Consider the following 13,693-nt stretch of genomic DNA (forward strand, 5'->3'; position numbering starts at 1 on the left):
TATGTTGAAACTTCACCCCCACTGTGATGGGATCTGGAGGCCTCGGTGTGAACCACCACAACAAAACACCATAGCTTATAAACACAAGAAATTCAATTCTCGGGCTGGGTGCGGTGGCTCAAGCCTGTAATCCCAGCACTTTGGGAGGCCGAGACGGGCGGATCATGAGGTCAGGAGATCGAGACCATCCTGGCTAACACGGTGAAACCCCGTCTCTACTAAAAAAAAAATACCAAAAACTAGCCGGGTGAGGTGGCAGGTGCCTGTAGTCCCAGCTACTCGGGAGGCTGAGGCAGGAGAATGGCGTAAACCCGGGAGGCGGAGCTTGCAGTGAGCTGAGATCCGGCCACTGCACTCCAGCCTGGGCGACAGAGTGAGACTCCGTCTCAAAAAAAAAAAAAAAAAAGAAAGAAAGAAATTCAATTTTCACAGTTTGGGGAGCTGGGAAGTCTAAGACTTCTTATTTCTTCTGGGAATCCTCCATTCTGCTCTTAAGGCCTTTTTGGGATGTGATTAGGTTATGTAGGTGGAACCTTCATGAATGGGATTCATGCCCTTATAAGAGGCCTAAGATGGCTGGGCACGGTGGCTCATGCCTGTCATCCCAGCACTTTGGGAGGCTGAGGCAGGAGGATCACTTTAGCTCAGGAGTTTGAGACCAACGTGGGCAATATGGTGAAACCCCATCTCTACTAAAACTACAAAAATTAGCCAGACATAGTGGCACACGCCTGTGGTCCCAGCTACTCGGAGGACGAGGTGGGAGGATCACTTGAGCCTGGGCGGTGGAGGCTGCACCACTGCACTCCAACCTGGGCAACACAGCCAAACCCTGCCTCAAAAACAAAACAACAACCAAAAAAAGGCCTAAGAGGTCAGACATTTCCTCTTCTACCGTGTGAGGACATAGCATAAAGCACCGTCTATGAACCAGGATGCCGGCCCTCACCAGACACAGGACATGCCAGTGCCTGGATCTTGGACTTCCCAACTCCCCAAACTGTGAGAAATGAATTTCTTGTATTTATAAACCACCCAGTCTGTGGCATTTTGTCGCAGCAGTCCACACCGAGTAAGACAGCAGGTCTGAAGTCTGTAGGGCAGGCAGGCGGGAGAGGCAGGCTGGAAACTCCAGCAGCAGCTGAAGCGAAACTTTCTTTTCCCGGGAAACCCCCATTCTGCTTTTAAGGCCTTTCAACCAATTGAATCAGGCCCACCTATATTATTGAGACTAATCTCTTTCAGTTAAAGTCAACTGATTAGAACAACAACAACAGCAAAAAGGTAACTACGAGACATGACGGATATGTTAATTCGCTTGATGGTAGTAATCATCTCACTATGTGTATATATATCAAAAGATCACATTGTATACCTTAAATATATACAACACAGTCAACTGATTAGAGACGTCAGTCACAGCTACAAAATCCTTCCACAGTGACATGTCTCGGTGTTTGAGCAGCTGGGGTCTGTAGCCCAGCCAGGTTGGCACATAAACAGACCATCGCACTGCTGCGTCCCCACCACGGCCCTGTGGAGTGGGTTTTGAGATTATCCCCATCCCGTAGAAAAGGATGAGGAGACTTAGAGAGGGTAAGGAGCCTCCCCGACTGAACAAACGGTGGAGACACCTGAGCCAGGGCTCGGAACGCCCCTTCCTCACCTCCCGCACCACGTCCCATCCAACCTTGCTCAAGCTATGTCTTCAGCTGCTATTGTTAGCACCAAGCACAGCTCCAGGGACATGGCACAAAAAAGGAAAGTACATCTCAAAGGGGGTAACCATACCTGACCTTGTCCTAGGAAACAGAGAGTCAGGGAGGGAAGTCTTTGAAGATGAGAAGAGTTCAGTCAATGAAAGGGATAGGAACTAATTTATTCTTTCAAATATATACTGAGGGCCAGGCACAGTGGCTCATGCCTGTAATCCCAGCACTTTGGGAGGCCGAGGTAGGCAGATCACTTGAAGTCAACATGGTGAAACCTTGTCTCTACTAAAAATACAAAAAGTTAGCTAGCTGGGTATGGTGGAGTGCACCTGAAGTCTCAGCCACTCTGGAGGCTGAGGCCAGAGACTTGCTTGAGCCTGGGATGTGGAGGTTGCAGTGAGCCGAGATCGTGCCACTGCACTCCAGCCTGGGTGACAGAGCAAGACTCCATTTAAATACATACTGAGGGCCAGGTGTGGTGGCTCACGCCTGTAATCCCAGCACTTTGGAAAGCCAAAGCGGGCGGATCACAAGGTCAGGAGATGGAGACCATCTTGGCTAACATGGTGAAGCCCCATCTCTACTAAAAATACAAAAAATTAGCTGGGCCTGGTGGTGGGCGCCTGTAGTCTCAGCTATTGGGGAGGCTAAGGCAGGAGAATGGCGTGAACCCGGGAGGCGGAGCTTGCATTGAGCTGAGATCGCTCACTGCACTCCAGCCTGGGCAACAGAGTGAGACTCTGTCTCAAAACAAATAAATAAAAATAAATATATACTGAGGCTGGCTATGGTGGTATGTGCCTGTAGTCCCAGCTACTCAGGAGGCCAAGGTGGGAGGATTATTTGAGGCCAGGAATTTGAGACCAACCTGGACAACATAGCAAGACCCCATCTCTACAAAAAAATAAAAATAATAGCTGGGCATGGTGGCATACACCTATAGCCCCAGCTACTTGGGAGACTGAGACAAGAGGATAGTTTGAGGCCAAGAACAGTGGCTCACACCTGTAATACCAGCACTTTGGGAAGCTGAGGCAGAAAGATCAGTTGAGCCCAGGAGTTTGAAACCAGCCTGGGGAATATAGTGACACCCCACCTGTATCAAAAATTTTTTTAATTAGCATACAGCCAGGCACAGTGGCTCATCCCTGTAATCCCAGTAGCACTTTGAGAGTCCAAGACGGGCGGATCACCTGAGGTCAGGAGTTTGAGACCAGCCTGGCCAACATGGCGAAACCCCATCTCTACTAAAAATAGAAAAATCAGCCTGGCGTGGTGGTGGCTGCCTGTAATCCCAGTTACTGAGGATGCTGAGGCAGGAGGATCGCTTGAACCTGGGAGGCAGAGGTTGTAGTGAGCTGAGATTACACCACTGCATTCTAACCTGGGCGACAAGAGTGAAACTCCATCTCAAAAAAAAAAAAAAAAAAATACACACACACACACACACACACACACACAGGGATGCCTGTAATCCCAGCACTTTGGGAGGCCGAGATGGGCGGATCACAAGGTGAGGAGATCAAGACCATCCTGGCTAACACGGTGAAACCCCGACTCTACTAAAAATGCAAAAAATTAGCTGGGCGTTCTGGCCAGCGCCTGTAGTCCCAGCTACTCAGGAGGCTGAGGCAGGAGAATGGCGTGAACCCAGGAGGCGGAGCTTGCATTGAGCTGAGATCCCACCACTGCACTCCAGCCTGGGCAACAGAGCAAGACTCCATCTCAAAATATATATATATGTGTGTATATATATATTTATATATGCGTATATATTTTTATGTATGTATATATATTTATATATATTTTTTAATTTAAATTTTTAAAAAAGCATTAACTATTTTGGAGAGGCTTTGCATGAATAAGGCATGAATTTTTGTATACCCCTGAGCTTTCTAAGCATTGTGTTCAGTGGGCTTCAGGCCTTGACTTATTCGACTCATGCCCTGCAAAGCCCCCTAGCAGAATGGAATGCTCTTAATGAATAAAGATAAAAGCCAATGATGGTGCTAGGTCAGCGAGGTCCTGGCCTGAAAGAGACAGCCCCCTCCAGTGGGATTATTTCTTAAACAGACGGTCTAATAAAGGTACCATTTAAAGGTACCATTAAAGGTACCACTTGTCGCCCAGGTTGGAATGCAGTGGTGTAATCTCAGCTCACTACAACCTCTGCCTCCCAGGTTCAAGGTACCATAATAAAGGTGCGAGCAGGGTTAGGGATGTAGGGAGGGTAAGGATCTCAGGTGTCAGCAACGGGAGGAAAGGGTTCCTGCCAAATTCTGCTGAGTCCTGGAGGAACAAGGGGAGGAATGGTGTGACCAAGGCCTTAGTGAGAACTGAGATCATGGAGGAGTGGCTGCTGATGGCATTGAGGCTCCCAAGGTGGGCAGCAGGCAGGGAGGAGAGGATCCTCCAGCCCCCTCCAGTATTCTGCCTGTGCCTCCCTTTGGCCAAACCCACCTCGAAGTTGAAGGGCAAGGGAGCTTGCTGATGGGGTCAGTAGAGGTCAGCCTCGTAGGCACAGGGGATGGCCACCTCGGCCTCCCAAATTGCTGAGATGACAAGCATGAGCCCCTGCATCCAGTCTGCCAAGTTTTTTTGTTTGTTTTTTTTTTATTTTTATTTTTTTCAGACAGGGTCTCACTCCATCACCCAGGCTGGAGTGCAGTGGTGCAATCTTGGCTCACTGCAACCTCCGCCTTTTGGGTTCAAGTGATTCTCATGCCTCAAACCCCTGAGTAACTGGGATTACAGACACGTGTCACCACTACCCCTCACCTGGGCTAATTTTTGTTTTTTTGGTAGAGATGAGGTTTTGCCATGTTGGCCAGGCTGGTCTCGAACTCCTGACCTCAAGTGATCCTCCAGCTTCTGCCTTTCGAAGTGCTGGGGTTACATGCGTGAACCACCGCACCCACCTGCTACTTTTTAAATTATTTGTAGAGACAGAGTCTCACTATGTTGCCCAGGCTGGTCTCAAACTCCTGGCTTCTAGTGATCCTCCTGCATTGGCCTCTCAAATTGTTGAGATTACAGGTGTGAGCCACTTTGGGCAACTCTATTTTATTTATTTTGCAAACAAGTTTCCTAGAAATGTTAATTAAGTAGCTTGTCTGAGGCTACCCCCCTAACAGGTGCCAGGGGTGGGATTCAAACTTCACCAGCTGGCACCAGAGCTGGAGCTTCTAGCACTGAACTGCCGCTTGCAATCCCCATCCTCTCCACATCTCTGTATGAGAGCTGAGATAAGAGGCAGAGCGTCGCCTGTCTGTACCTCTGCTCGGAGCCTGTGTGCAGCAACTTGAAATTTTAGCCCCTCTGCGGATGACTGTGAATAGTCCTGAAAGCCCTGAGAGTATTGATTTTAGGGTTAGAAATAAATGTTAGCGAATAAGCAAATTTGTAAACACAGAATCTGGGAATACGGCAGATAGACTATATCTACCTGTCCATTCAACTACCATCCAGACCAAGAAGTAGAACGTGCCCACTGCAGAAGGCTCCCTTCGGTGCACCTCCTACTGGATTGCCATGACATGTCTCCTCCCAGACTCTCCCCGACCAGAGTAATTACAATTCTCACATCTATTGCCATGGATAATTTTTGCCGGGTATTAGACTTCATATAAATGGAATCATACAGTATGTAATCTCTTGTATCTGGCATTTTTCACATTGCTCCTGTGAGTTTCCACCATGTTTTAGCACGTATCAACAGGTCATCCTATTTTATTAATGAATGCTATTCCATGGTATGAGTCTATATTAATTAATTTACACATTCACCTGTTGCTGGATATTCAGTTATCTTCAGTTTGAGGCTTTCATAAATGAAGCTGCAGTGAACATTCATTTGCCAGTCTTTGTGGACATGTTGTTTTCATTTCTCATGGATAAATACCTGGGGTGAAATTGCTGGATTATAGGAATACTCAGCTTTAGTAGACACTGACAAAACATTCCCCAAAGCAATTGTGCCCATTTACACTCCCACCAATGATACAAGAGAGTTCCAGGTGCTCCACATCCTCACCAACACTTGCTATTGTCAATCCGTTTCATTTTAGTCGTTCTGGACGCAGAGTAAGAGTATCTCCTTATACTTTTGATTTGATCTCCCTGATAACTGATGCTGAATTCTTTTTCATGTGATTATTATTAGTATTATTTTTTGGTCCAGAATCTTGCTCTGTCACCCAGGCTGGAGTGCAGTGGTGCAATCTTGACTCACTGCAGCCTCTGCCTCCCGGGTTCAAGCAATTCTCCTGCCTCAGCCTCCTGAGTTTCTGGGACTACAGGCATGTGCCACTACACCTGGCTAATTTTTGTATTTTTAGTAGAGACAGAGTTTCACCTTGTTGGCCTGGCTGGTCTCAAACTCCTGACCTCAGGTGATCCACCCCCTTGGCCTTGCAAAATGCTGGAATGACAGGTGTGAGCCACTGCACCTGGCCTGAATATCCTTTTTTTCATAAAGTGCTTGTTCATGTATTTTGCCCATTTTAAAAATCGAGATGTTTCCTTTTTGTTGATTTGTGAGAGTTCTTTAGATATTCTGGATATAAGTTTGTTATAAGGTGCACATATGGCAGATATCTTCTGTCATATTCTGAGGATATAGGAAGAAAACTAAAATTTTCAGCTCACTGCAGCCTCTGCCTCCCGGGTTCAAACAATTCTCCCACCTCAGACTCCTGAGTGGCTGGGATTACAGGTGTGTGCCACTACACCTGGCTAATTTTTGTATCTTTAGTAGAGATGGAATTTCACCATGTTGGTCGGGCTGGTCTCGAACTCCTGGCTTCAAGTGATCCATCTGCCTTGGCCTCCCAAAGAGCTGGGTAGAGCTGCCAGGCTCTCAGCAGGTGCACCACCCTCCAGGAACCTCCATGTGTTCAGCTATCCAAAAACTCCCTGAACCCAGTCCTTTTGGGTTTTTAAGGAGGCTTCATTAATTAGAGGCATGGCTAATTTTAGTTAGAGGCATGGCTAATTAAACCATTGGCCACTGGTGATGAACTTAATCTTCAGCCCCTCCCTCCTTCTGAGAAATTGGGAGGTGGACTGAAAGTCCCAACTCTATAATCCTGCCTTGACCTTTCTTGTGACCAGACCTATCCTGAGGTTACCGGCCATTAGTCAATTCATTGGCATACAGAAGACATCCCTTTGGAGGTTCCAAACATTTAGGAGTTGTATGTCAGGAAAGGGGCTGGAGGAATGAAGACCAAATATATATTTCACACTATTACACATCATTCACCCCTGGTCTTTGGACATGGTTCCCTTATACCAAAAGAATATACAACTCAAAAGATACTGCCACGTTACTAGAATCCCATTCAATCATGACTAATTAGTTCAGTCCATCATATTGTAAGAATGTCTCCCGGAGTGAGACCACTCAGGTTTACAGCCTTCCATTCTATCTTGTCAGGTTCTAAAAGGAGTGGTCTCTGCACACATATAGTTTCACCCTCTCAGGCATCTGGTATAATTGAGCTAAGAGACGTCATCCCACGTTCTGAGCATCTTTCAACCTGTTAACGTAATATTAGATTTCCTTCATTACATAACCTGTTTATTCATTCCTTTACCTTCAGCTACCGTTATTCCTTCTCTTCATTTATATCCAAACGTTTCCACCTTTGCAAGGAACACTGTGCTTGTCTAGACTACAGGCAGCAATACTAGTCTAGCAAGTACCTGCCCCCTAATCCACTTCCATTCAGACTGGGTAAGGTTATACAGGTGCAGAACTAGTGGGCTGGTTTCACTACTGGACAATGTAGCTGCATCCACTATTAGCCCCAGTTTTGCCAGATAGGATGGAGGTACAGTCTGCCTCTATCAGGCCTTTAGGGAATTCTGACAAAAAAGGGATATGGAAAGATTTGTTAAAGGTTACAAAATTACAGCTAGATCAGAGGAATGAGTTCTAGTGTTCTGTAGCACTGTAGGATGACTCCAGTTAACAATAATATATAGCTTCAAATAGCTGGAAGGGGGATAATGAATGTTCTCAACACAAAGAAATGAAACATTTTTGAGATGATGGATATGCAAATTACCCTGATTTGATCACTATATATTGTGTGTATCGACACATCACTATATACCCTGTAAAATATATGATTATTGTAAGTCAAGTAAAAAATAGTAACAACATTGCCCGGGCGCGGTGGCTCAAGCCTGTAATCCCAGCACTTTGGGAGGCCGAGACGGGCGGATCACGAGGTCAGGAGATCGAGACCATCCTGGCTAACACGGTGAAACCCCGTCTCTACTAAAAAAAATACAAAAAACTAGCCGGGCAAGGTGGCAGGCGCCTGTAGTCCCAGCTACTCGGGAGGCTGAGGCAGAAGAATGGCGTAAACCCGGGAGGCGGAGTTTGCAGTGAGCCGAGATCCGGCCACTGCACTCCAGCCTGGGCGACAGAGCAAGACTCCGTCTCAAAAAAAAAAAAAAAAAAAAATAGTAACAACAAACAAAGAGCATAGCTGCATTTTTTTTTTTTTTTTTTTTTTTTTTACTTAGGAATCATCCCTGCTTCCAGCACTTGTAGGTTCAAGACCTGGTTGTCGTCCTAGTGTTACCAACATGCCAAGGGTTTAGTCTAGTTCCCATTGCTAGATGCACAGAAAACCAACCCGAGACAATAAGGGTTGCCGGGGAAGAAGATTTTAATCAGGTGCTGAAGCCAGGGAGAATGGGAAATCAGCCTCAAATCCACCTCTGACTAAAATTGGGGGGTGAAGGAATGTAAAACAGGAATTAGGGAGGAGTAAGGAAGCAATCATGAGAAATGAGGGATTTAGTTTCTCTTTGTCTGGGTGGTATAATCTGGTGAGTTTCAGTCCCTTGCCTGAAGGTCAGCTTCCAAAGGAAAGAACTCAAGTGAGACAAATGTAAATTTCAAGTTTTAACACCAAAAGGGTCACTTTCTAGGTTTATTTGAAAACCAGCGGGTGAGGTGGCTCACTCACACCTGTAGTCCCAGCACTTCCGGAGGCCAAGGCAGGAGGATTGCCTGAGGCCAGGAGTTTGAGATCAGCCTGGCCAACATAGCATGACCCTCTCTCTACAAAAAAAAGTTTAAAACTTGCCAGGCGTGCTGGCACACATCTGTAGGATATGCAGGAAGCTAAAGTAGGAGGATCACTTGAGCCCAGGAGATGGAGGCTGAAATAAGCCAGGTTTGCACCACTGCACTCCAGCCTGGGTGACAGAGCCAGACCCTGCCTCAAAAATACAAAACAGTGAATACCACTTCTATGGGACAGTTGGGTTGGTTTTACTAGTACCACTGCCTCAGGTAGGGGGAAAAAATGAGGTTATATCTGGAAGAAAGAAAAAAATGCATAGTCATTATAGCAACTTGGCAAGAATTGCACAGCCACACCAGCATTCTCCCCACCCCCACTTTCCCAGGTCAACCAGAAAGCAGGAAAGTCTAGTGGTGACCCTCCTCTAGTCCCATCAGGTTGAGCGTGAGCACACACTCAGGAAGGCGTGTAAGCCAGATCTTCCTGGGTTTTTTTTTTTTTTTTTTAATTTTTATGGGTACATTTTTAAAAAATTATGGGTACATTCTTCATGCTTTTATCTTCTCTGTTTTAGACAACCAGTGTTTTAATTGCTCATTCCACTTCTTGATCAAATTATTATCCAAAGGAGGACAGCTCTCTGCCCATTGCTGGACATTATGGGCTGGACAGTGTGTTCCTTGGTTGGAAGAAATGACGGCAGCCTGTGCAAATGTGTGTAATATATTCTGTTCTGATTCTTTTACAGCACTCTAAGCATTTGCATCTTCCACTGGGTAAGCAAAGGCCAGCCCAGAGTCAGTGTCTATTCCTGTCAAGACCCATTTGTAGCCCCCCAGGGCTACCAGCATCAGCCTCACTTGCCAGCTGTGCTCGGAACCTTCCCACCAGGGAATCTGCCCCATAGCCATCTGCAGTTTCTATCTCTCTTGCTGTCAGACAGAACAGTTCTTACTGGCATTATGTGCCTGAGAGGGTGCAATAGAAGCGTGTTTAGATTCAGCCCATCTCTGCACTGCTGCAGTGCCCTCATATCCTCTCATTTCATGGACACAGGTGGCCACCTTAAGTGAGCACACAGGGATATCTGCTTGTCGATTTCAATCACCTTCCAAACCTGGAAGGGAGCTCTTCTGATGGGCATTGACATGTCCTACTTTAAGGACCCATCAAATTTCCAAAGGGCCGTGTGTGTCCCATATGGGCATCCCTTTAATAGGCTAGGTTTCCATTATCCACCTGTTTGACTATATATGGCCAAACCATTGGCCTCGGCCTGTGAGTCAGTAAAAACTCAAACAGAGGGGCTTTTAGCACTGTTCAATTCTTCAGCATGCAGTTCAGCTCACTGAACGGATTTGTTCTTATCTTCTTTGATCAGAATGGCATCCTTCTAAATAGGACGTGGTCTTTTCATCTTGGCACTGTCATCTGCACACCAAGCAGCTCTTTGTTGGTTGGTTGAGAGCTGTTTATGGGGCACTGTCCAAGTGGCAGTAGGATCCAGCTGCTCCCATACTGTTCCAGAGTCAGTCTGAGGGAGAAAGAGGCTCCCTTTTCATTAGTATCTCCTCCTTGCATTCCCCAGGTAGCATGATCCTGTATAAATCATTTCGAATTTATTAGGGGACTCTTCTGGGCATTTTAATCTCCATTAGAGTGTTTTTAAACATAATCCAAGATATTATTGGTATTTCAGGCTTCAAGATCATTTCATGTCTCAGTCATAGGGGTAGCTTGAATTAATATCCCATAGAAAGTAGTATTATACTCTTCATATTGAAATTCTCTAGTCCAGAGTCCCAGTAGTTGTCATTGGAAGGTGCTTATAGGCTGTTCCCATAGGTCCCAGTCTAGGTTCCATACAGGGCTCTGCCCTAGAGAATCTGTCCATAGCATCACTCCATCTTCTATTCGACATTGTGTGGGCTCCAGAGATCTGACTGGTTCCTATTCAGCATGTCCAGTTAATATTGATTAAAGGCAGGTGTACATGGCTTTTGTTTTATAATGCTAGGTATGGGAAACATTTCCCAGGCTGATACAATGTCTATCCCTATAATGCGATCAGGGAAAAATCACTTCAGAGAAAGTGTGTTCAAATATACCAACTCTCCTATAAAGGTTTATCTTAATTCCACCAACCCTCACCTTCCTAACTGTAGCCTCTATTAGAACTTTATTAATGGGTTTTGGTTTTGCCATACTAGGTAGGAGAAGTGTTCCCCAGCCAGATATGCTATGCAGTCTCATTAAACATTGAGGTAAAGGAGACACAACTTCTTTACATGTAACTTGTTCAAGCATTCCAACTTTCCTAAGTCTATCAACCCTTAAATTTTTATGTTCTCTCAATCTAATTATACCCCAAGTCAGGACTTCACCAATGGATGTTGGTACCATAGTCAGTGGACCTCCCATATCAAGGAGTCCCAAGAATTTCTCTCCACCATCCCTGATCATTTTATCCACTTGTGTACACAGGGCTTTAGGTCCCCATCAGGGCATTGAGCAAAGGAACTCTTGCTTGTTAGGTTAATCTTTATCTCGATTAAACAGCCAGACTACTGCCCCAGGAAATTTCAGATCAGATGTCTTATTATAATCTCTGCTTTCTGACTTTTAAAATTTCTCCAAACTAAGGTAAATATAGCAAACTTTTTTGGAACCCTTTAATGTTAGGGAACCAACAAGTACTCCCTTTGGCCCACCCAACCTTAAATAGGATTATATTAAAACCTTTCTTCTAACGCTATCAACTTCTATTTTACTTATCCCACTTCTGACACCAAATCTGAGACTATAGGGAACACAACTAAAGTTTTTTAAAGTTTTTTCTATTCTTTCACTCAACAACCAACACTTCTCTGTTGATTGGTGTCACCAAGGATTGTGTAGGGATTTCTCCCCACCAGCAACTAATTAATCAGTTCTGCAGTGGACACCAATTGGGTGTACTCCAATTCAGTTCTCATACTATCTACCCGGACTTCACAGCAGATCCCACAAGTTGAGAGCTTGGTCCCACAAGACTGTCCCCCACTTCCAATGACAGTTGTAGGCTCCAGGTTCTTTACTTGTGCTTCTGACTGACCAGCTATAAATTGGGGTTCCCATAACCCCTTTCTCTTCAATTAATTTTTTAGAGCAGCTCAAAGAACTTAGAAAAACACTTATGTTTACCAGTTTATTATAAAGGATATTACAAAGGATACAGATGAAGAGACGCACAGAGTGAGGTGCAAGGGAAGGAGAATGGAGTTGCCACGCCCTCTCCAGGCATGCCACCTTCTGGGAACCTCCATGTGTTCAACTGTCCAGAAGTCCCCTAAACCCAGTCTTTTGGGGTTTCTAAATGGGACATTCATTACATAGGCATGATTGATTAAATCATTGCCCATTGGTGTTCCACTTAACTTTCATTCCCTCTCCCCTCCACAGAGGTTGAGAGACGAGCTGAAAGTCCCAACCCTTTAATCATGCCTCGTTCTTTCCTGTGACCAGTCCCCATACTGAAGCTACCTGGGGCCTGCCAGTGGAAGTGGGGGGAGGGGGTGTTAGGAAGACCAAATATGTATTTCACAGTATCACACATTTATAACTCTTGGGACTTAAAAAATTCACCATGTCTCTTTTTCCTCACCTGTGAAATAGGGATAAAGTTCTGCCTCAGAAGGGTGTCATGATGCTTCAGGGAGATAATATGTACAAAGTGCTTAAAAGATCCCTGCACCGAGTATGCACTTATATCGTTATCAGGCATGGGATGGGCCATTTCAGGAAGAGGGAGCTCCTGTTCTCATCCTAAGTCTGAATGGTCCAGAATTCAGAGGATCAATAAATGGCCTTTCACCAGGATCACAGTGGATTTTGTAGAGTGGTGGGTTGATAAGCTGATTCGGTGTTCACCATTGCTATGGTGTAAATTCTCCCAACATGACCAGTTTCAAGCTAATGATGGTTTAACACCTGGCTTGCACAATTTCTGAAAATTTAATAATCAACTCTTTTGAGCCAGTGCAAGCCACCTCCAGAACACCATTAGCTTTTTTTTTTTTTTTTTTTTTTTTTTTGAGGCGGAGTCTCGCTCTGTCGCCCAGGCTGGAGTGCAGTGGCCGGATCTCAGCTCACTGCAAGCTCCGCCTCCCGGGTTCCCGCCATTCTCCTGCCTCAGCCTCCCGAGTAGCTGGGACTACAGGCGCCCGCCACCTCGCCCGGCTAGTTTTTTTTTTTTTTTGTATTTTTTAGTAGAGACGGGGTTTCACTGTGTTAGCCAGGATGGTCTCGATCTCCTGACCTCGTGATCCACCCGCCTCGGCCTCCCAAAGTGCTGGGATTACAGGCTTGAGCCACCGCGCCCGGCCACCATTAGCTTTTGTGTCACCCAGTTTTGTGAACGTGGGCAGGTCTCTTCCTGCCTCTGCATCTTACTTTCCTCCATCTCTCCAAATGGAGCTAAACCATCCAAGTCATTCATGCAGTACGTATTTATTTGAGTACATACTACATGGCAGTCACTAGGTTGGGCTCTGGAAATGCAGACTTGAACAAAAGCAGACCAAAACCAAAACAAAAAACCCTGTGAAGCTTACATTCTGGAAGTGGGAGTAGGGGGAGAGCAACTAAAAATAACAGTGAAAGAACAAAATCGGCCGGGCGCAGTGGCTCACGCCTATAATCCCAACACTTTGGGAGGCCGAGGTGGTCGGATCACCTGAGGTTAGGAGTTCAAGACCAGCCTGACCAACATGGAGAAACCCTCTCTCTACTAAAAATACAAAATTAGCCGACTGTGGTGGTGCATGCCTGTCATCCCAGCTACTCAGAAGGTTGAGAGAGGAGAATCACTTGAAGCCAGGAGGCAGAGGTGGTGATGAGCCGAGATCATGCCATTGCACTCCAGCCTGGGTAACAAGAGCAAAACTCCTCCTCAAA

This window comes from Rhinopithecus roxellana, chromosome 12 (genome assembly GCF_007565055.1).
Source record: "Rhinopithecus roxellana isolate Shanxi Qingling chromosome 12, ASM756505v1, whole genome shotgun sequence".
NCBI classification, from domain to species: domain Eukaryota; kingdom Metazoa; phylum Chordata; class Mammalia; order Primates; family Cercopithecidae; genus Rhinopithecus; species Rhinopithecus roxellana.